Source organism: Eptatretus burgeri, chromosome 2, assembly GCF_056783735.1.
Source record: "Eptatretus burgeri isolate ZD-2024b chromosome 2, Ebu_testis_v1, whole genome shotgun sequence".
NCBI classification, from domain to species: domain Eukaryota; kingdom Metazoa; phylum Chordata; class Myxini; order Myxiniformes; family Myxinidae; genus Eptatretus; species Eptatretus burgeri.
The window spans coordinates 133,453,153-133,474,466 of record NC_140962.1 but is presented as its reverse complement, the minus strand read 5'-3'; the positions used below and the strand labels follow the sequence as shown (position 1 = coordinate 133,474,466).

The 21,314-nt window shown below is 45.4% G+C and overlaps 1 protein-coding gene across 1 annotated transcript in view; it reads right to left on the bottom strand.

Moving 5' to 3' along the window:
- The window catches only part of LOC147033189 (A-type voltage-gated potassium channel KCND2-like), an 813,677-nt gene that overhangs the window by 52,293 nt on the left and 740,070 nt on the right, over positions 1–21,314 (bottom strand). The gene's annotated exons all lie outside the window — the stretch shown is intronic.

Below are 21,314 nucleotides of genomic sequence, written 5' to 3'. Positions count from 1 at the left end.
GGGACCTTGCGTGCGCGGCAGGATTTTAACACATGACGGAGTAGTGTGTTACCTATGGTTTTCTTTGATACTGTGGTCCTAGCTCTCTTCAGGTCATTGCCCAGGTCCTGCCATGTAGTTCTGGGCTGATCCCTCACCTTTCTTATGATCATTGAGGCTCCACGAGGTGAGATCTTGCATGGAGCCCCAGACAGAGGGAAATTGACTGTTATCTTGAACTTCTTCCATTTTCTAATAATTGCGCCAACAGTTGTTGCCTTCTCACCAAGCTGCTTGCCTATTGTCCTGGAGCCCATCCCAGCCTTGTGCAAGTCTACAATTTTGTCCCTGATGTCCTTAGACAACTCTCTGATCTTGCCCATTGTGGAGAGGTTGGAGTCTGATTGATTGAGTGTGGACAGCTGTCTTTTATGCACATAACGAGTTCAATCAGGTGCAGTTAATACAGGTAATGAGTGGAGAATGGGAGGGCTTCTTAAAGACAAAACTAACAGGTCTGTGAGAGCCGGAATTCTTACTGGTTGGTAGGTGATCAAATACTTATTTCATACAATAAAATGCAAATTAATTATTTAAGAATCATACAATGTGATTTTCAGGATTTTTGTTTTAGATTCCGTCTTTCACAGTTGAAGTGTACCTATGATATATCATAGTGATACCTATGATATAGTTGCGTATACCTATATATATATTTGTAAATATATACCTATATATACACATACAGATATATACATGTACATTCATACAAATATTTTTATCTTCATATATATATATATATATATATATATATATATATATATATATATATATATATATATTGTTGTGGTTACCAAATTCGCAAACCACCATTCAGGTCCCTTAGGTGAGGTATCTCGGTAAGTGCATGTGTAGTTAGGCCCAAACCCGTTGTCTAGTGGGAATACATGTCATTTATACGTGCTGCGACTCTTCAGGATAGCCGTTTTTCTTTTACTATCTTTATTTTGGACCAACCGCCATGTTAGGGGTCGCCACAACCACAACATCAACCACCAACCACAACGCCGCTTCACCACAACCGCCACGACCTTCCCGTCACACCTCGCAACCGTAGCATCGCCACCGTTCTTGCCCCGCTGTGGGTACCGGTGTTGGACTCGTGCAGGGCGCACGTTGAACAGCGTGTACAAAATCACGGATTTTGTGCTTCAAAAACGGATCAAAAACGACACACGCCCACTTTTTGCCGTCCAATCGGTGAGCGAGGGGCGATTTGGCCCCGCCTCCAGAACGATCGATATATGCAAATTTGTGGATCAAAAAGCCTTCACGCCCACTTTTTCTCGGGCCAATGGGGAGCGAGGTGAAAGGTCAAAGGGAGGGGGTCAAAGGCGAAGCTACGGGGGGATAAAAGGACCGTGTTCGTCAGTCAGAGCCGTGTGGAAGTCTGGAGCCCGAAGCCTGCAGTAGCTGGAGAAGCTGAAGAGAGTCGCGAAGGGGAGAGTCGATCGGAGAGTCCAACGAGGAGAGCCCAAAGAGGAGTCCAGAGTCGGAGAGTCCAGAGGCGGAGAGGCGGCAGCGGCGAAGGCAGATGAGGGGGTGCTCGCGACGGTGCCGGGAGCTGCACGCCCGAGGAAGGCCGGCAGCGCGACCTGGCCGAGGTGGAGACGCACACCAGGGATAATAAAGATCCTCTATACCCCGAGCATCAGCAACCCCCTCCTGTTTCCCCCCGCGCTGAGATAGTGCGACCAAGGGGGCCCCTTTTCCCACCCCCTGCCAGGCACTGTCCGCGAGGCCCGCGGAGTGAGGCGCCATCGCCGCTCCGCGTCTCATCACCAGACGGGTAGGCGCGACCCGGTCTCGGCCTCAGGCCCGCCTTATTCTTGAGGATATTCTTTTCCTTGGTTTTGGGTATGTGTTGTCGGCGCCGTCTGTGAAGTAGAATTGTATAAGTGTTGCCGTGTGCTCGGTAGTCGGTATTAGCTCTGCACTGTGTTTTCACTTTTATATTTGCTTTTTGTGTAAATGGAATTGTGTTTTCTTTTTTTTGTGTGCATTTGGTGGAATTGTATTTGTGTGCTTCCCGTGTGCCGCGAATAAATGTGCTTTATTATTGAACTGTTCTCCCGCTTCGCTTCGTCTTTTTCTCCCATTGAACCCTCATCTTGCTTCACGTAAAGGGTTGGTAGTGGGCTGAATACGCCCGATAATTAATCGAACCGTCGAGGTCGACGATAACACCTCTCGGTTATTCTGATAGTACGGAACGGGTCGCTTAAGTGGCCCGTGTCCGAAGTCGACCTGCGGCGAGGTGCGATCGCCCGGTCTACCCTCCGCGTGGGTACTTAGGTAGGTCGAATTTGGCGAGCAACCCTATCCCACGCGGGGGCTGATTGGCTCGATCGCGGTGAGACCGAAAGGTCCACCCGTGACTGGTTCCCGGCGTTAGTCCGAGAGGGTCACGACTGGATTGTCCGTCCGGTGGGCGACGTGCCGCGATTCGAGTTACGTGGCCGTCAGCACGCCGGCGGGCGCGAAATCCGCAACACTGGTGTCAGGTCGTGCGATACAAATTCATCGCCCTCCTCGCGGCACTGGTATTGGAGAGCGGGACAACAGGCTCTCCTGTCTCCGGCTAAATTCACGGGAATCGGTCCAGGGGTGAGAGAAGCGACCCCCGATTCCCTCCAAATTACGAGCGAGCAAATTAACCCTTCACGAGAAGCAAGATGGCGTCTCAAGGCGAGCGGGAGCCGGGGGTATTAGAAATGTATATGTGTAGTAGTGTAGAATCCATGGTCCAGGATGGAATCCCCGAGCAGGAAATGTTGATTGTGCAGGAACACGAACTCGTCCAACTGAACCCAGGGCCCGAGGTGGGTGCGGCAGCGGCCGCGGTGTATGACACCTCCCCCCCCCCTCTCCACCAAAACCCTTCCCCAACCCCTGCCGAAACGGCTCACTCAAGCGCACCCGACATAGCCCAGCTATTCACCATGCTGGCGAACATGAACGAAAAAATGGATGCAAATACAAACGAAATGAAAGGCATGAACAAACAAATGATCGAAAAAATGGATGCGAATATGAAAAAAATGGATGAAAAGATGGATACAAATACAAATGAAGTGAAAACGACGATGGATGCGAATACACAGCAAATGAAGGAGGAAATGAAAAAGTTCCGGGGTGAGACGCAGAACATGGGCCGATGCCTGCAGGCGGGCATGAAGGCCGTGACAAAGGAAATAATAGTTGAGACAAGGGAGGTAAAGGGTGAAGAGTTGGCAGAGACACGGGAGATAGAAAAAATAGACGAAAGACTACACGAGGAAGACGGGGTAAGTGACGCGCACACACACACGGAGGTAGTGGAGGATAATGGGGGTGAGCTCGCGGAGCGTGCAGGGACCCGGTGCGAGCAGCTGGATGGCCTCCTCCAGGAACAAGGGGAGGGAGTATGCCCCCTTGAGGCGAGTCACGACCAGGTGAGTTCGGTCGTGCTTTGCGAGGTTGAGGGGAGGAGTGCTGTGGACAGGTGCACGGAGAGCTTGGGGGGTATAGAGGCCCCGGAGACCCTTGTGGGGACACAAATCCCCAGTGTGGTTGTCCCTGTGTGTGTGGTGCAAGGTGTGAGTGCGGCACCGTGTGTGGAAGCGACCCCGTGTGTGAGTGGTGTGGTGGCGATGGTGCCAGAGTACGTGCTTCCCAGCACGCCGAGTGTGGATGGGGCACCGCGGGTGAGTGCCCCCGCGTGTGTGGGTGAGGCACCGTGTGTGAGTGTCGCCGTGTGTATGAGTGAGGTACCGCGGGTGAGTTCCCCCGCGTGTGTGGATGAGGCACGGAGTGCGAGTGAGGCACCGCGGGTGAGTGCCCCCGCACGCGTGAGTGAACGGCCGTGTGCAAGGTCGCTGTGTGCAAGGGAGACCGTGTGTGTGAGAGAGCGGTATGAGAGGGAGATGTCGGTTGGCATGCGGGAGCACGCAGCCGCATCTCCCGGTGTGAATGTGATGGAGTGGACTGTGTGCGTCGTAACACGCAGGTATGCGTGGGTGGAATGGAGATGGAGACGGCGACAGAGGAGAGAAAGCCGAGTAGCGGCTGTAGTTGTTTCGGGGACCGTGCCGGGTTCACCCAGCAGTGAGCACGCGGTTCGTGCTGTGCAACGCACGAGACCGCCACGTGCTCGCTTGCGAGAGTGAAGTCCCGGTCCGGAAACGCACGCGGTGGATTTGCCGATCCCGCGGACGGACAAAGTTTAGGCAGGTAAATGGATTTGGACCGGACGGGTTCTCCACGCGATCGTGTGTGTTAAGCTCCAACGGGCAAAGCACATGTGTTCGCGTGGGGAACCCCTCGAGACGTGGGGCTTGTTTTTTTTTATGCGCACGGTGACGTCATGGCTGCACGTGGGGTTGGAATCCGGCAGGAGGGGTATCTCTGCCGGATGGTACCGTCCAGGGAGGGACGAGGAACACGTGCAGCTGCATGACGTCACGGGCAGGTGCAAAGTGCGCGAGCTCTGAGTTGCCGCGCAGGTGCTGCGCATGAAAGAAAAAAAAAAAGCAAGCCTCACTTTCGGGTGCACAGGATTCCTGGGCAAGGGTTGGAAGACCCCCTTACCCTGGGCACAGGATGGAAACTAGTTAGGGGGAAGGGTTAGCTTAGTTAGACCGACTTCATGGGGCAGGGGTAAGTCCTCATGGAGTCCGTGGAATGGATTAGTTAGAGGGATTGTAGCCAGATTTAGGTTGGGAAATAAAATGATTTACATTTGGAGACAGTGACTGACAGTGAGTGTGTAGAGGGGACGTAGTTTAGCTACGTAGTGTTAAAAGGAACGTGCTGTAGTTTAAGGGACGACGTGGGAGCACGAGTTAGTTAGGGGATGTAGTTAGGAGGATGGCAGAGTTCAGTGGTGAGTGTGTTGGAGAGTTGGTGAGTGAAGTGGAAGCATGTGCTTGGTGAGTGAGTGAGGCCAGCGGGTCTGTGTGAGTGGAGCGAATGGGGAATGCATGGTGCGATGAGTGATTGGGGGGAGGAGTGACTCCCGCCCAAGGGACCCCGGGGTCAGTGTAGAGTGAGTTAGCTGGGTTAGTCAAATTGAAAAATGGAGGTCGTTTTGTTGTTGGTGGGAAAGTAGGCTCGAGACCCATTTGGAGGGGTGCAGGAGCCCTGTTGACGGGCTTGGGAGCGTGGCTGCGAAAGGTGAGTATCGCTGAGTGGGTACCCCGGGCACCAGGCTAGTCGGCCGCGGTAGGCCATGGGCCCATGGGGGCCGGGATAGAGTAGTGGGCACGGGTGCGCCTGCTTGGTGCGGGGGCCCGGGGCGCCATTAGCCGCGTGGGCAGTGTTGTGGGCACGGGTGACCCTCGGAAAGGGGCCCGGGAGGCCGGCCTGCCACGTGTGCGGTTCAGGGGAGGTGCCATGGGGGCACTCCCCGGTGTTAGGGAGCTGGTAGGCTCGGAGGCAGTGTAGTGCCCGGGGGTGCCATAGCGGGAGATTCGGCAGAGGGTCGTGCCTGCCGGAGGGAGCCACGTGTCCCAGCCAGGAGACCGTGTGAGGGCACGGAGAGAAAATTGGGGGGCGAGGCCCGAAATTGTGAGGACACCAACACAGGCGACGGGAATCTGGGTTGTTAGAACCAATAGTTTAAGCGAGAGGCGCTTGTTGAAAGCCCCGGGGTAGTTTAACAGTTAAATGGTTAGGGTAGATTAGGAGATGTACCCCTCCGCACCATCCATCCCCTCGCTGTCGTTGTGGGCCGCTGGACCCACTTTGGTTAAAGATCGCCGAACTCTGGGGAGGCCATTCTGAGGCTTCGTTGGGCCTCGACACAGGACGTTAGCTCTCCCTTGTTCCCCTCCGGGAAGGGAACGTAGGGGTTGGGAGTAGGCAAGGTGACAGGATAGGTTAGCCGAACAAAGACGATAAAGGGGGTTAGGGGACGATTTATAGTGGGGAAGTAAAAATAAAAACAACAAAAAAAATAAGTTGGGGCTAAATTGGGGTTTGACAAATTAAGGGAGTGGGTATGTACAGTGACAGGCAAAGGCGATAGGTTGGGAGGGAGACAGGTAGGTAGGTCCGAGCCCGCCCTCCAAGTGGCCAGCACCACCGCACTCCCTCCACCAACCTCCACTGAACGGCAAGAGCTGGCCAACTTCATCGGCTGGCCGTGTTTTGCTTCAAGGCGGAGGCCGGCCAACTTCGTCTGCAGCTGCTGTGCTGCAAGGCCTGTGCCGGCTGGATCGTCTGCAGCTGCTGTGCTGCAAGGCCTGTGCCGGCCAGTTCATCTGCTGGCTGTTTTTCTTCAAGGCCTGTGCCGGCCAGTTCATCTGCCGGCTGTGTTTGCCTGCAGCGGCCTTCTTCTGCGGGCTGTGTTTGCCTGCTGCCTTTGCCATGCCATGCCCACTGCCCACGTTCACCAGCCCCGTTCAATTTTTGCTTTGCCCCCCCCCCCCTGTTCGTTTCCATGTGCGCCAGGATCAGAAAGCAACAGTTTGCAAGCTGCAAGAACTGCCCTGTTGGCAGCTACAACACGGGCCTGCAGTGGCGGCCCGTGCACCGTGTTTGTGTTCATCCATTCATTCGTTGTGCTCATTGCGTGTGCCACTTGAGCTGGCACGGAGACTGCGTTTGTGCAGCCCATGCACCGTTGTGGTTCACTGCGTTCAGTTCAAAAGGGAAGGCCTTGGACTGCGTGTGAGCAGCCAGCCACGTTCCCTGTCACCTGCATTGTTTGAGCCAGAGACTGCATGTGGGCAGCCTGGCTCCCTGCTAACTGCTTTCTTTTTGCAGAGTTCATTGATCCTGGGCCATGGTTTAGTGTAAAATTTGTAAGTTAAGGTTAAGATGTACTGTACATATGAGTGCGCCCCCGGCATGTATGTCTTAGCGCCGGCAATTTTATTAAAGTCGTCCGTGTGAGTGAGTTTGTTTAGATAGTTACGCAGCCCTCAGGTTATTTATTTTGGGGACACGAATACCATGAATGTCGCACTCAGGGATCCGTAGGTAAAATGTACTAGGGGAAAACTACACATGATGGCACACGAAAATTTGACGACTCGGGACGAGTCTGTAAAAAGGGAAGGGGGTAGTGTTGTGGTTACCAAATTCGCAAACCACCATTCAGGTCCCTTAGGTGAGGTATCTCGGTAAGTGCATGTGTAGTTAGGCCCAAACCCGTTGTCTAGTGGGAATACATGTCATTTATACGTGCTGCGACTCTTCAGGATAGCCGTTTTTCTTTTACTATCTTTATTTTGGACCAACCGCCATGATTACCACCACAACCACAACATCAACCACCAACCACAACGCCGCTTCACCACAACCGCCACGACCTTCCCGTCACACCTCGCAACCGTAGCATCGCCACCGTTCTTGCCCCGCTGTGGGTACCGGTGTTGGACTCGTGCAGGGCGCACGTTGAACAGCGTGTACAAAATCACGGATTTTGTGCTTCAAAAACGGATCAAAAACGACACACGCCCACTTTTTGCCGTCCAATCGGTGAGCGAGGGGCGATTTGGCCCCGCCTCCAGAACGATCGATATATGCAAATTTGTGGATATATGCAAATTTGTGGATCAAAAAGCCTTCACGCCCACTTTTTCTCGGGCCAATGGGGAGCGAGGTGAAAGGTCAAAGGGAGGGGGTCAAAGGCGAAGCTACGGGGGGATAAAAGGACCGTGTTCGTCAGTCAGAGCCGTGTGGAAGTCTGGAGCCCGAAGCCTGCAGTAGCTGGAGAAGCTGAAGAGAGTCGCGAAGGGGAGAGTCGATCGGAGAGTCCAACGAGGAGAGCCCAAAGAGGAGTCCAGAGTCGGAGAGTCCAGAGGCGGAGAGGCGGCAGCGGCGAAGGCAGACGAGGGGGTGCTCGCGACGGTGCCGGGAGCTGCACGCCCGAGGAAGGCCGGCAGCGCGACCTGGCCGAGGTGGAGACGCACACCAGGGATAATAAAGATCCTCTATACCCCGAGCATCAGCAACCCCCTCCTGTTTCCCCCCGCGCTGAGATAGTGCGACCAAGGGGGCCCCTTTTCCCACCCCCTGCCAGGCACTGTCCGCGAGGCCCGCGGAGTGAGGCGCCATCGCCGCTCCGCGTCTCATCACCAGACGGGTAGGCGCGACCCGGTCTCGGCCTCAGGCCCGCCTTATTCTTGAGGATATTCTTTTCCTTGGTTTTGGGTATGTGTTGTCGGCGCCGTCTGTGAAGTAGAATTGTATAAGTGTTGCCGTGTGCTCGGTAGTCGGTATTAGCTCTGCACTGTGTTTTCACTTTTATATTTGCTTTTTGTGTAAATGGAATTGTGTTTTCTTTTTTTTGTGTGCATTTGGTGGAATTGTATTTGTGTGCTTCCCGTGTGCCGCGAATAAATGTGCTTTATTATTGAACTGTTCTCCCGCTTCGCTTCGTCTTTTTCTCCCATTGAACCCTCATCTTGCTTCACGTAAAGGGTTGGTAGTGGGCTGAATACGCCCGATAATTAATCGAACCGTCGAGGTCGACGATAACACCGCTCGGTTATTCTGATAGTACGGAACGGGTCGCTTAAGTGGCCCGTGTCCGAAGTCGACCTGCGGCGAGGTGCGATCGCCCGGTCTACCCTCCGCGTGGGTACTTAGGTAGGTCGAATTTGGCGAGCAACCCTATCCCACGCGGGGGCTGATTGGCTCGATCGCGGTGAGACCGAAAGGTCCACCCGTGACTGGTTCCCGGCGTTAGTCCGAGAGGGTCACGACTGGATTGTCCGTCCGGTGGGCGACGTGCCGCGATTCGAGTTACGTGGCCGTCAGCACGCCGGCGGGCGCGAAATCCGCAACAATATATATATATATATATATATATATATATATATATATATATATATATATATATATATATATATATATATATATATATATAAAAATAAATATATTATATATAGTAATACCTTGACATACGAGTTTAATTCGTTCTGTGACCGAGCTTGTAAATCGGTTTGCTCGTATATCAAAACAATTTTCCCAATTTAAATTAATTAAAATACCATTAATCAGTTCCAGCCCCCCAAAAAACACCCTAATTTCTTTGTTACGTTGTTTTAAAAATGAGAAATGTATTTATAAATAATAAATAATTAATAGAAAACATAATACAAAGATAATAATAGAGAATAAATAAATAAACTGGTTTTATAAAGTGTATTTACCTTGGAGATGAGACGACTTCGGCTTACGGAAGATTCTGGTGGAGGTGGAGGTGGAGGTGGTGGTGGAGGAGATTTGAAGGTCTCATCACACTTTATCACTAAACGTAAATGATATAATTTTTTTGTTTTAATTCACTTTAATCGCTAAACTTAATTACTGCAATTTTTTTTTTTACATTTTATTTTTTTATTCCCTTTGCCGTTATACTTAATTAAGTGTAACGACCCTTAATTGTAATTAATTGCTTAACGACCCTACTCAACGAGATAACCAAGAGAACTGAACGAGTGAGTGGCAGGAGATGCGTGAAAAGGCGGGAGATGCGGGTGTTCGCTTGCTTGGCTACGCGTGTCTCAAAGCTCGCTCCACTCGTAACTCGGATCTAGACTCGTAACACAAAGCAAAAAATCGTCCGAGCAACGGCTCGTGACTCGGAATACTCGTAAGTTAGTGCACTCGTATGTCAAGGTATTACTATATGTATATATATATATATATATTATCCCTGTGTCGTAAGAGGCGATCAGGGTTGCGTCAGGAAGGGCATCCGGCGTAAAACCTGTGCCAAATCACTATGTGGATCATAACGGATGATCCGCTGTGGCGACCCCTAACGGGAGCAGCCGAAAGAAGAAGAAGATATATATATATATATATATATATATATATATATATATATATATATATATATATATATATCTATAGTCAGAGGAGAAGGAGACGGGGAAGGCGAGTCTGGAGGCAGTGGGAGAGGGGAAGGGAAGAAGTGTGGAGGTGAAAGTTGGAACTCTGAATGTTGGGACGATGACTGGCAAAGGGCGAGAGTTGGCTGATATGATTGAGAGAAGAAAGGTGGACATACTGTGTGCACAAGAGACCAAGTGGATGGGGAGTAAGGCTAGGAGCATTGGAGGTGGTTTCAAACTGTTCTACCATGGTGTGGAGGGGAGGAGAAATGGTGTCGGGATAATCCTGAAGGAAGATTATGTCAAGAGGGTATTGGAGGTGAGGAGAGTGTCAGACCGAGTGATGAGAGTGAAGTTGGAAATTGAAGGGGTGATGATGAATGTCATCAGTGCATATGCCCCGCATATGGGGTGTGAGATGGAATATAAAGAAGATTTCTGGAGTGAGTTAGATGAAGTGGTGGAGAGTGTATCCAAGGATGAAAGAGTGGTGATTGGAGCAGATTTCAATGGGCATGTTGGAGAAGGGAATAAAGAGGATGAGGAGTTGATGAGTAGGTACGGTTTCAACAAGAGAAATGTGGAAGGGCAAATGGTGGGAGAGTTTGCAAAAAGAATGGAAATGGCAGTGGTAAATACGTATTTCAAGAAGAAGGAGGAACACAGGGTGACGTACAAGAGTGGAGGAAAGTGCACACAGGTGGATTACATCTTAAGCAAGAGATGCAACCTGAAAGAGATTAGAGACTGTAAGGTGGTGGCAGGGGAGAGTGTAGCCAGACAGCATCGATTGGTGGTCTGTAGGATGATTTTGGAGGTGAGGTCGAGGAAGAGAGTGAGGGCTGAATCAAGGACCAGATGGTGGAAGCTGAAGGAGGAAGACTGTTGCGTGGAATTTAGGGAGGAGGCGAGACAGGTGTTGGATGGTGGTAAAGATGGGTGGAATGATTGGGCAACTACAGCAGAAGTGGTGAGGGAGATAGCTAGCAAGGTACTTGGTGTGACATCTGGACAGAGGAAGGAAGATAAGCAGACTTGGTGGTGGAACGAGGAAGTACAGGAAAGTATAAGGAAGAAGGGGTTAGCGAAAAATAAGTGGGATAGTCAGAGAGATGAAGAAAGTCGGCAGGAGTTCAAGGAGTGGCGGCAAAAGGCAAAGAGAGAGGTGACAAAGGCTCAGAAAAAGGCATGTGACGAGCTGTATGAGAAGTTGGATACAAAAGAAGGGGAAAAGGATTAATACCGATTGGCAAGACAGAGGGACTGAGCTGGGAAGGATGTGCTGCAGGTTCGGGTGATAAAGGATGCAAATGGGAATGTGCTGACGAGCGAGGAGAGTGTGTTGAGAAGGTGGATGGAGTACTTTGAGCAGTTGATAAATGAAGAAAATGAGAGAGAGAGAAGGTTGGAAGAGGTGGAGATAGTGAATCAGGAAGTGGGGTGGATCAGTAAGGATGAAGTGAGGACTGCTATGAAGAAGTGAAAAGTGGAAAGGCGGTTGGCCCAGATGATATACCAGTGGAGGCATGGAAGTGCTTTGGAGAGATGGCAGTGGGGTTGTGAACCAGAATGTTTCATAAAATCTTGGAAAGTGAGAGGATGCCGGAGGAGTGGAGATTAAGTGTACTGGTTCCGATTTTCAAGAACAAGGGTGATGTGCAGAGCTGTGGAAATTACAGAGGGATAAAGCTGTTAAGCCACACCATGAAGTTGTGGGAAAGAGTAGTGGAAGCTTGGTTGAGAAGAGAGGTGACGATTTGTGAGCAGCAATATGGGTTTATGCCAGGAAAGAGCACCACTGATGTGATGTTTTCTTTTGAGAATGTTGATGGAGAAGTATAGGGAAGGCCAGAATGAGTTACATTGTGTGTTTGTGGATTTAGAGAAAGCTTATGATAGGGTGCCAAGAGAGGAGTTGTGGCATTGTATGAGGAAGTCGGGAGTGGTGGAGAAGTATGTGAGGATCATGCAGGATATGTATGAGGACAGTGTGACAGCGGTGAGGTGTGCGGTAGGAATGACGGACCGGTTTAAGGTAAAAGTGGGATTGCACCAAGGATCGACTCTGAGCCCTTTCCTGTTTGCAATGGTGATGGACAGTTTGATGGACGAGATCAGACTGGAGTCTCCATGTTCGCGGATGAAATCATGATCTGTGGAGAGAGTAGGGAACAGGCTGAGGCGAGCCTCGAGAGGTACGCACTGGAGAGAAGGGGAATGATAGTCAATAGGAGTAAGACGGAGTACATGTGCGTAAATGAGAGGGAGGGTGGTGGTATGGTGCGGTTGCAAGGAGTTGAGGTGGGGAAGGTGGATTGGTTTAAATACTTGGGATCAACTGTCCAAAGTAACGGAGAGTGTGGGAGAGAAGTAAACAAGTGAGTGCAGGCAGGATGGAGTGGGTGGAGAAGAGTTGCAGGAGTTATTTGTGACAGAAGGGTAGCTACAAGAGTTCAGGGGAAAGTTTATAAGACTGTAGTGAGACCAGCTATGTTTTATGGTTTGGAGGCAGTGGCACCAACAAAAAGACAGGAAGTGGAGCTGGAGGTGGCAGAGTTAAAGATGCTGTGATTCTCGTTGGGAGTGACAAGGATGGACAGGATAAGGAATGAGTATATTAGAGGGACAGCGCAGGGAGGACGGTTTTGAAACAAAGTGAGAGAGGCGAGATCGAGATGGTTTGGACATGTGCACAGGAGGGAAGCGGAGTATATCGGTAGAAGGATGCTGATGATGGAGCCGCCAGGCAGGAGGAGAAGAGGAAGGCCAAAGAAGAGGTTCATGGATGCGGTGAGGGCGGACATGCAGATGGTTGGATTGTCAATGGAAGATGTGGAGGATAGAGCGAAATGGAGATGGTTGATCCGCTGTGGCGACCCCTAACAGGAGCAGCCAAAAGAAGAAGATATACATACAGATATATATATATATATATATATATATATATATATATATATATATATATATATATATATATATATAAAGATATATATATATATAAAGATATATATATATATATAAATATATATATATATATATATATATATATATATATATATATATATAAAGATATATATATATATATATATATATAAAGATATATATATATACATATAAAGATATATATATATATATAAAGATATATATATATATATATATATATATATATATATATATATATATATATAAAGATATATATATATATATATATATATATATATATATATATATATAAAGATATATATATATATATAAAGATATATATATATATATATATATAAAGATATATATATATATATATATATATATATATATATATATATATATATATATATATATATATATATATATATATATATATATATATATATATATATATATATATATATATATATATATATATATATATATATATATATATATATATATATATATATATATATATATATATATATATATATATATATATATATATATATATATATATATATATATATATATATATATATATATATATATATATATATATATATATAAAGATATATATATATATATATATATATATATATATATATATATATATATATATATAAAGATATATATATATATATATATATATATATATATATATATATATATATATATATATATATATATATATATATATATATATATATATATATATATATATATATATATATATATATATATATATATATATATATATATATATATATATATATATATATATATATATATATATATATATTGTTGCGGTTATGGCAATTCACAGAACACCATTCAGGTACCTATAGATTAGTTATCTCGGTAAGTAAGTGTTTTATAGATAGCCCTTTACCCTAGTCTAACGGGTATTTAAATGTTCCTGCGCTGTGGTTTATTATTAATAGTCAGGTTTTCTTTTCTTTTATTCACACCACCAACAACTACAACCACGCCAGCATCGTTTCACCTTCACCTCGCTCTGACCCACGCCATTATCCACACACCACCGACCACGAATGTGGGCGGGAGTTTGCTCGGGATTCTGCCCAGGATGGGAGGGGTGTGCCCTTTGGCCAACCAAAAGCCGCATCACCTCAGCTCGAGACTCTGCCCAGGATGGGAGGAGTGTGTCCTTTGCCCAATCTGGGATCGCACTACCTCAGATCGAGAACGGAGGGGGCGGAGACGTTTTTTCCTCGCCTCTTCCCCCCACTCCCCCCCCCCGAAACAGGGCAAATAAATACGCGGCCGCGGAGCTTACTAAAAAGATCACATCTTGGTACATGGCCTTGGTGGTCATCTGGGCGCTCATCTTGATGAGGTACATCACTGCTCGTGGACATCACATCTCGGGGGACAACGAAAAAGGAGCAACAAATGCTTGCGTTAGTGGGCTCGAAGCTGTCCAGTCTGTCGAGTGCGCATCTCTGTCCGGGTCCGGCACTGACTGCATCGCACAGATCGAAGGCGTCTCGCTGGCGCCTGGTTCTGCAGACAGCTTCGCGACGCTGGTCTGGGTCGCTCGTCAGCTTGAAGACCACACGAGATGGACAGGTCCAAGGCAGGTCCTAATAAAGACCATTGGTCCGATTATTTGGGTGTGTGCGTGTGTGTGTCCGTGGGCCCGTATGATAAGTAGTGAAATGTATAAGTGTTTTTGCCTGTATTTACGTGCTTAATAATAATCGGTTTAGTTCTGCTCTTTGTGTTCCCTAGTTCCCCATTATTACATGTATAAATAAACCCCAATTGTTAAATGTACTCAGCTCGTCGTGTCATTTCTGCATTGGCTGGGTGTGTCGTGCATGCGGGAAAGTGAGCAGCCATTACCGCTGTAACGGAGTAACAGGATAATCGGGCCGGCGGAATTCGGCGATACCACCGCTCGGCTATGCACACGGAACGGGCACGCTTAAGCAGCTCGCTTCCGCACCAGTTCTGCCGAGGGTGAAGTACCCCGGTAGCTGGATCACGTGGGGACTTAGTAAGTTGAAGTTGGCAATTGACCCTACCCCACGTGATCTACCCATTGGCGTATTTTGGTCCAAAATAAGCAGGACCCGCTGACCTCAGACTTCTCCGGGCCGGCGATCTGTAATTACCGGCGATCAAGCCGAGACGGCCCCAGTGCTCCATCAAGGGTCGTGCTCGTGGCGACGCGCCGGCGAAACCACAACAATATATGTATACCTGTATATACCCACATATATATATATATATATATATATATATATATATATATATATATACATATATACACATATATATATATACACATATATACATACACATATATACATATATATACACATATATACATGTATATATGTATATATATAGAGATATATACATATACATATATTATTATTTTTAATTTATTTATTTATTTCTTTATATTTACATACGAGGTCCGCCTAAAAAGTAACAGGACTAAGCCTACTGTGTGCTCCACTGACACAACTTGAATGAATGGGTTGCGTCACAGTATTTCGCAACATACATATATATATATATATATATATATATATATATATATATATATATATATATATATATATATATATATATGATTGGTGATGGTTGACTGCGCTCATTTTGTGATTTTTTGCAGGTCGTGCTTTACACGTTGTCTAGTCTGAGTCGTCGCGCTATGAGTCGTGAGCAGAGAGTCGCTATGAGTCGTGTGGAGGCCATCAAAAGGGCCATGACGACGGAGCTCCAGAGAATTCCAGAGAAGAGGCCTTCCGGGGGTGCATCACAGCGTGGAAGAAGAGGATGGACAAGTGTATGAGACTGGAGGGAAACTATTTTGAAAGGGACAAGCTGTGATTTCAATATATTTTCTGGAATGAAATTTCTGTGAAGTCAGTCCCGTTACTTTTTCGACGGACTATATATATATATATATATATATATATATATATATATATATATATATATATATATATATATATATATATATATATGTATATATATATATATATATATGTATATATATATATATGTTTGGCTTACGATCACCACAAATAATCTCACTACACAAGTGGCCAGGTTGAATCCTCCAGGTTGGAGGTGATGCTATGGTCTGTGCATGTGGAGGACTTATGGCGATTGGAGATCGGTGGAGTGCTTGTCACAGTTCACATATTTTTATTTGTATCTCCACCCGATCGTGCTGTGCCTTCTGGATTTTTTATTTTACATTCACATGAATGGAAGTCTGGGTGGCGGATAGGCTTTTGTTCCTTGCGGATTATGCAGTTTGTTACCGTGCGAGACATAATCTGCGGCTTATGCAGTTTGTTACCGTGTGAGACGTAATCCGCATCTTTTGCTCACTATTAAAGCCAGAAGGTTTTGTTTTGTATTAAAAAGACGCTTATGGTTATCATTGGTTCGATATTGATCCAGTTTGCCAACTTGATGTAAATTTAGAATGGCGTGCCATTGAAGTCATGGGAATTCACTCTGAAGGGGTCCAATTGTATGACCATGCATTTTGGCCCTTTGGGGTTAGAATGTGTGCGTTTGATTGACAGTGTGCTTCAGCCTTTGGACCGAGGGGCAAGTGTATGCCAATGGGACAGTCTTGTTTGACTGTGTACTTTGGACATGGGGTCAAGGTGCACGTCGCAACCTGTTTCAATGTTTTGATTTGTTTGTTTTTTTAAACCTTTTTATACATAAAAAGGTGCCTTCATAAGAAGGCAAAAGAGCCCAAAACCCAGACAGGTGGCTCCCTTTGATGTTTAACCAATGACTTCCTTCAATGTTTTGACATGAGTGGCCAGGCTGAAGCCTCCGGGTTGGAGGCAATGCTTTGGTTTGCACACGTACGGGACTGACAACCTTTGTTGATCGGGTGGGAGTGCTTCATCATGCTCCACATACATATATATATATATATATATATATATATATATATATATATATATATATATATATATATATATATATCTTCTTCTTTCAGCTGCTCCCGTTTGGGGTCGCCACAGCGGATCATCCGTATGATCCGCATAGTGATTTGGCACATGTTTTACGCCGGATGCCCTTCCTGACGCAACCCTGGTCACCTCTTACGACACAGGGATATGGTACACCTATTTTAACCAGGGTATACACTGGCCCAGTATACTGGTACTCATTTCGCCGACCTCGGAAGGATGACAGGCTGAGTCAACCCCCTGGTGTATTAATTCAGTGGTCCAACGGGGCTTGAACTCAGGACCTTTTGGATCCCAAGCCGCTGCCCTAACCACTGCGCCAACACCAGGTGTATATATATATATATATGTATATATATATATATATATATATATATATATATATATATATATATATATATATATAAATAAATAAATAAATATATATATATATATATATATATATATATATATATATATGTTTTTTCGCAGGAGTGCCTGTCCATCCATCCATCCGTCTGTCTGCCTGTCTGTCTGTCCCCGAGTTACTCCCTCAGTTTTGGGGCTGGCCTTGTCAAACCTTCTCTGAAACGTTTTGGGGTCCCAGCGGATGTCTTCATGTGGGTTGGAGGTTTCATACATATGTACCTCAATACAATTACGATTTTGAGTTTCGATCCGTATGAAAATGCTCGGTTTAGATCCAGAAGAAAACACAATTACAAGTTTGGCTGAAACATTCACTGGTTTGATAATATCTCAATACAATGGTGATTTTGAGTTTCCACCCAAACGATCCCACTGTTATCCATTCTAAAGGCCCTGTCACACCTTGACTATTTAGCTAGCGGATGCCTGACATATGCAAAATTTGGCTAAAACGCTGGCACACGTCGAATACATTATGGGTAAGTTTGTATATGTTAAGAGCACGCTGGCATACGTCATAGTACACTGGCATACGTCTTTGTATGTTGGCATATATCGTAGTACGCCGAGGTGTTAGACAAATTTTCCATGCTTGAAATAAGTTGTATTTTTTTTATTATTATTATTATTATTTTTTTCTTCGGTATGACGGTGATGTCAACATTTCGATTTCTAGTGCGGTTATAATATAATATAATTAATAGGCTGCCACTCAACGATTTAAATCATAACCGCACTAGAAATCGAAGTGTCAACATCACCTTCATACCGAAGAAAAAAAAAAACAAAAAAAACAGGGAGTCTGGAATACTGACGCTAACCATTACATTGACGTGTTTCGACTTATGAGTAACGTACAAGTAACGTATGTCGACGTGTGTCAACGATCGCGTAGCGTGCCTACAACTCATGCCAGTGTATGCGGAATGTTTCATACGTTGAGTACGTCGAGAAATTTTCAACATACTGAAAATTTCTCAATGTACTCGGCGTATGCCAGTATACTACGACGTATGCCAGCGTACCATGACGTATGCCAGCGTGCTATTAACGGATACAAAACTTACCCATAACGTATTCGACGTGTGCCAGCTTGGTTCGGCAAATTTTTCATACGTCGGCATACGCTGGTTAAAACGTCAAGGTGTGACAGCGGCTGCACACTTCGATGTCTAGTGCGGTTATGATTTGAATCGTCGAGCCGCAGCCTATGAATAGCCTACGCCACGTGATCGTCGGCGATACGCTGCCGCGCTATGCATAAGTTAGACTATCGTTGGGCATAGGTTGTGAATGCCGACAACACGCTCAGCATTCGTTGGTATAAGTTATCTATCTGTGATTAAAACGTTCTGTGTACGTTACTAATACGTTATGCATAAGTCCAACACGTTATTATACGCCCAAAACTTAAAAAAAAACATGAATAGTTCAGCGTACGCCAGCGTTTTACATACATTTTGAGACCTTGCCATATGCTGGCTAAAACGTCAAGGTGTGACAGGGCCTTAAGGTGGGTGGGAGGTTTCATAAATTTCTCAATGCAATTATGATTTTAATTTTCGATCCGTAGGAAGTGTTTTGTACCTGCCCTTTCTCACCAGCAGATTCGTCTGTATTGGGTGTCACATGAGAACAGTGTCGATATTCGTTTACTTCATGAGTGTTTGTATTTTGTTATATTAATGGTATAGTGTTAATTATCCTCCACCAACCAACGAAGTTGGCGGGGGATATAGAAATGGGTTCCGTCCGTCACATTTCGTTTTAGGAGCTTAACTACAAATATCCTCAAGATATATTTACGAAATTTGGTACACATGTCAAGCAAGTGGTGAACTGGTGCCTTTTGATATTTAGAGATTTCTCCCCCCAAAAAATTGTCACTTTCCATGTAAACAAGTTGGGTATAAAGAAATAATTTAGGTTAACCTTTGTTTCCAGAGCATAGTTGCAAAACGATTAACTATTTCTTTATGAAATTTCGTCCACACATCAACAATAAATTGAACTGGTGCCTTTTGCGCACTTGTCCTCATTTACTATGGCGGGGGATATCAAAGACTTTGTCTTCAACGGATGCTCGTTTGTGATTGTAATGATACTGTTTAGAATGAAAATATAGAGATTGACTTGAAAGCAGAATGAGGAAATTATGTGAGGGTTTCCACCCGTGACATTCGTGGATTCGGCAGATACAGTTTTGCCATTGTGACATCGTAGAAATATTACCCACCTTACTTTTGTTGGAGTCAGCTGCAGTACGTTTTTAGATCCTCGTGGAGGATCTCCAAGTCTGACTCACGTTGTTGTTCTTCATCTTCTTCTTGTGGATTTTTCTGTTTCACAGCCTACAGTTTTCATCGAAATCTCCTGAAACTTGGCATATATATATATATATATATATATATATATATATATATATATATATATATATATATATATATATATATATATATATATATATATATAAAAAATACCCTGCGCAGACAGTAACCATCTCCGATTTTGAAAATTCCTCTGAGAAAAAAAATTATGACGTCAAAATATCTCCGCTAATGGAAATCGCCTAAAAATTATCTCCGAAACTAGGCAAGCTTTTTGAATTCTGTTTGCGGGAATCGAACAGGGCATTAGCAGGGATGAATTACCACACATATGATACATCACTATGACGTCATATCAATTTTTTATGACGTCCTTCCTATTTTTGGACATTTTTTGTTTCACAACCCAGAGTTTTCATCGGATTTTCGTAAAACTTGCCATGTGTATGCAGAAAGCCCACGCACAGGCAGTAACCATCTCCGATTTTGGAAATTCTTCCTAGAAAAAAAAGTTGACGTCATAATATCGCCACTAATAGAAATCGCCTATACCATTATCTCTGAAACTAGGCAAGCTGTTTGAATTTTGTTTGTGGGAATCAAGCCGGGCATTAGCACAGATAATTTATCGCAAACCTGATACACCACAATGACGTCATATTCGTTTTTATGACGTCATCGTTAAGAGGACGAGGATCTTCGCTCATTTGAGCTTGTTTGCCCAAGTCCTGCAAGAACCGGCTGTCCATTCCCCTCACATTCATAGCACGGGCACCTCGCTATTGTGTGTGTGTGTGTGTGTGTGTGTGTGTGTATGTATATATATATATATATATATATATATATATATATATATATATATATATATATATATATAAATATACACATATACAAACATATATGTACAATCTGGTGAGTATTGTTTCACATGACCCTATGTTGACTGCCAATGTGACTTAATTCCATGAAAAAACGAATTTGTTTGTCACAGTAATCTAATATTACTTGAAATTATCTACATTTCAAGCATAGTTTATTGTGTTTCAGAATCACATTAAATTCCCAATGTACCAATAAAAACTACTCCAGTATTGCACTGCAATTTCATGCCAATACTGCACTGTACATAACATATTACACATGTTGTATTGAGCTATAAAATTTACCTAGAGGCATTGGAGATAGAGGGGTACAGGGATATTGGCAGGACTTGTGGATAGCTTGAGTTTGGATGGGTGATCGTATCTGGTCTTGATGTAGCACAGGCATGGTGGGCCAAACAGCCTCCTCCTGCACCAAATTTCCTTGTTGTTATTTCATCTGTTATTCTTTGTAGTTACGTATAGTACGGTGTATTCATTGGAAATCGCTTTTTCTCTGCATTACAAAATTATGGATTCAAACCTCACAGTAAGTAATACAGTACATGTACAGTGCAACATTGTCCTAATTAACAATTATATTATCTGGTGCAAATCCAAATGCAATGTTGAGGTAAAAATCGTCAATGCAGTTGCTGATGGTATTGAAGCAGGGGGTTGGGTTGGGGGTGGGGGTGGGGGGGGTGAGATGGACTCGGTCGGATGGATGGAAGGAAGTGAGGAGAGAGAGCTGGGAGCAACAAACACCACACATCAAATGAGTGCTGCCGATACCGCATGATTTGTACCTTCAAGGTTGGACGTGCACGCACTGAACAGTAGTGAGCATCATCTACTAGATAGGACAAACCCTACGTTGACATGCAGGTCAGCGGGGAG